A 3,937-nucleotide genomic window follows, 5' to 3' on the forward strand; every position below is an offset into this window, starting at 1 on the left:
GAGTGAATTGAAACTTGAACTGCAGCAAACCTGCTCCTGACACAGATCTTTGTCCAGACCTCAACTTGAAGCCGAGCTTTGAGTAAGACCTTGGACTGAGTGACCTGGCCTTGACACTGACCCATTCCTGCCTGTGACTGTCAAATAACACTGTGGGCTCTTCCTCACCCCGACACTGACCTTCAGGCAGAACCCAACTCTCACTGGACCTTCACTCCACCCACCTTGATGTTACCAAGTCCTTGAACTTGACTTTAAACTTGGTCTCTAACCTGAAGTTTAACCTGACATTGATCCTCACTATTATGCTGACCCTCATCCTTAGTCTGATCATTCTGAGTTCTCCTCACCATTGACTTTGAACTTTGACTATAAGCCAGACCCTGACCCATGGTGGTAGGCTGAATGTTGCCCTCGCTCTAACTTGTTAACACGTTGCCTGACATGGCAAAAGGGACTTTGCACATGTGATGAAGGGTGCAGACTTTGAGATGAAAGAGTGTCCTGGATTATGTGGTGAGCCCAGATTAATCACATGCAGAGAGCCGTTCCTGGCTGCAGTGAGAGAGAGGGGAGATGGAAGGAGGAGAAAGACTTGACTCGGTATTGCTGACTTTGGAGGTGGACTCAGGGGCCTCTAGGAGCCGGAAGTGGCTCTTAGCTGGCAGCGAGGAAATGGAAACCTTATTCTTTTTCTTTTTTTTCAGTTGGAGTCTCACTCTCTCGCCCCGACTGGAGTGCAGCGGCCGCTCCCGGCCACACAGCCTCGACCTGCTGGGCTCCGGCGATTCTTCCGCCTCAGCCTTCCGAGTAGCTGGAATTACAGGCACATGCTACCATGCCCGGCTAATTTTTTGATTTATTGTAGAGATGAGGTCTCACCAAGTTGCCCAGGCGGGTCTCGAACTCGTGGGCTCAGGCAATCCAGGAAACCTCATTCTTAAAACCACCTGAAACTGAACTGTGCCAACAACCTTAATGAGCAAGGAAACAAATTCTCCTCCAGCCTCAGCTGAGCTGATACCTTGACTTTGGCCCAGTGAAACTCAAACCAGACTTCTGACCTACAGAACTGTAATAAGTTTGTGTTGTTACAAGCCACTAAGTTTGTGGTGATTTGTTAAGGCAGCAATAGAAAACTAACGGTACTCACAACTGAATTACCTTCAGCTTGAACTAGACAATGATGAAACTCGTGCTTGTCTGACCTAGAACTTAAATTGACCTTAACCCTGATCCTGACATTATTCTCACATTGATCTTGACTTTGAATCTGATGCCGGTCTTCATTCTAAACATTAGCCTTATACTCCACTTGACCCTGGAACGAACCCAGAATCCTATCAGAATTGGACATTCATTATCAACCTGAATTTGACACTCAACCTTATCTCACCCTGACAATGACCATCACCCTGACCCTGACCCACCCTATCTCTGAACTTGACCTTGATCATAAACTGACCCTGACCACCAGGATACTCAATGGCCCTGTAAAGTATCCTCAACCTGACCCCGGTTATGACCCTCACACTCACCTTGATCTTGAACCTAGTCCTGGCCCTAAAACATTCCTCATTCTGATTTTGACTTTGAACCTGATTCTGCCACTGACGGTGTCCCTGACCTCTCACCTTGATCCTTAACCTGACACAGATCTTTACCCTGAACTGAACACTTATCCTCATTTTGAATCTGACCCTCGTCACTCTGTCCCTGATCTTACCCTTGACAGCACCCCAAACTTGACCCGACCTTATATTAAATCTGATTTGAGCTGGCCAGAGCCAGAAACAAGACCAGGCTGAGGTCCAGGGGCAGCACAAGGCTAGCAAAAAAGACCAAGTGAGGGCCTAGGTAAGGCCACAGCAAGAGAGGCAGCAGGTTTAGGGCCAGAGCTTGGGCAAAGTCTAGCAGCAAAGCAAGAGGGAGGCTGAGGGTCATTGTGAAGTTCAGGGTGAACAAGAAAGCTAGGTGAGGGTGGGGGCCAGTGTGAAAGCAAAGTCAGGCCAAGGGTGAGGAAGAAGGCCAGCCCCAAGGTCAGGGTGAAGGTGACAGCCAGGGCGAGTGAGGGCAAATGTACGAGCCAGGGCAAAGACCAGCTTGGAGGCAAGGGTCAAGCTGAGATCCGGTCTAAAGACGAGGGCAAAAGCCCAGCCAAGGGGACACTCGGGTCAGCTACCAGGGCTAGTGCAGGTACCAAGCCCAGGGCCACAGTGAAGGCAAGGAAAGCTCCAGAGCGAGGACGAGGGTGGCGGCAAGGGCAGATGCTCTGGCTTGAGTGTCCCCTCCAAAACTCGGGTGGAAACGTAATCCCCAATACAGCAGTATTGAGACGTAGGGCCTTTAGGAGGGGATCGTGTCACGAGGATGGACCCATTCATGGATTGATGGGAGTGGTATATTAATGGACTAGTGTGTGATGCTGGCAGTAGAGTGGGTGAATTTATGAGAGAAAGAGAGGCATGAGCTTGCACACCCAGCCCCCTTGCCACGGAATGTTCCGTGCTGTCTTGGGACTCTGCTGAGTCTTCCCACCAGCAAGAAGGCCCTCACCAGAGGCAGCCTCTTGACCTTGGACTTCTAAGTCTCCAGGAAATGAATGCCCTTTCCTTATAAATCCCCCAGTTTCAAGTATTCTCTGATAGGCAACCAGACAGACCAAGCAGGGTGGAGGCAAGGGTAAGTCCAAGGACCAGGGTTGGGGCAGTGGGCAGGGACCATAAGCAGGGCCAGAGCCAAGGGTGAGCGGGAGGGCCAAAGCCAGTGCTAGGGAGAAGACCCATGGTAGGGACAGAACAGTGAGTTTGGGACCAGGACTAGGATTAGGACAATAGCCAGGACTTTGCCCTCACTGAGTTTCAGTTTCTCACAGGCAGGCATAGCTTAGGTAATTCAAAGGCACCAGGGCGTGGACTTGTCAAAACATAACTCTCTGAAACAACACCTACACTGAATAGGCCCCCCAGATCCAAGGCCAGAATGTGGGGAGGCTGGTGCACTTAGTTACAGAAACCATAAAACAAGGCGGTAAGGGAATTGCCAGAGGCAGTGCAGCATGGTGTTCCTTAAGAAGGGTTTAATCAGACTGTAAAACAATAACCGTCACCACTCTTTTAAAAATTTCACATGACACAGGTAAACGTATGACGATGAAGAATAGAAGCTTGTGGTCAATAAAGCTTGTGATTAATAGATTGCTACCCACCACGTATTCCACGCAGCACACAGACCTTAGCTTAAGGAACAGATTGTTTAGTCATCACTAAGAAAAATGGGCAACGCACTCGGCTGCCAGCAAGGCTGTGTGCCCTTTCTCTCAGGCACCCACGTCCTCTCGTGGACATGCTTCCTTTTCCTGCCTAATAATTCCTGTCTTAAATTATACTTGAGTTGCTGTGAAATTCATGATTTTGTTCTTTTGTACGGGTGCATAATATTCCATTGTGTATATGTACCACATTTTAAAAATCCAGTCCTCTTTTGATGGACAGCATGGTTGGTTCCATGATTTGCTATCGTGAACAGTGCTGTGATAAACATACGTGTGCAGGTATCTTTTTGATAGAGTGATTTGAGTTCTTCAGGGTATATTCCCAGTAGGGGGATTGCGGGGTCATATGGAAGGTCGATTTTTAGAGCTTTTAGGAATCGCCACACTGATTTCCACAGAGGCCGCACTAGTTTACACTCCCACCAACAGTGTAGAAGTGTTCCCTTTTCACCATCTGGATGGAACTCGAACTCGAGTCTATAATACTGAGTGACCTCTCACAGAAACAAAGATCTGAGTATCACATGTTCTCACTCATATAATGGACCTTGAACAACTATCGTTATTACTATAAGAAGAGGATTGACAGTGGCGGGCAACTATGGGGGGGTGCAGGGAGGGGAAGGGAGGTGAGATTAATGGTAGTCAATATCTGTGGGGGGG

The sequence above is a fragment of the Carlito syrichta genome, unplaced genomic scaffold (assembly GCF_000164805.1).
Source record: "Carlito syrichta isolate Samal-C Ts95f unplaced genomic scaffold, Tarsius_syrichta-2.0.1 Scaffold315590, whole genome shotgun sequence".
Lineage (NCBI taxonomy): Eukaryota > Metazoa > Chordata > Mammalia > Primates > Tarsiidae > Carlito > Carlito syrichta.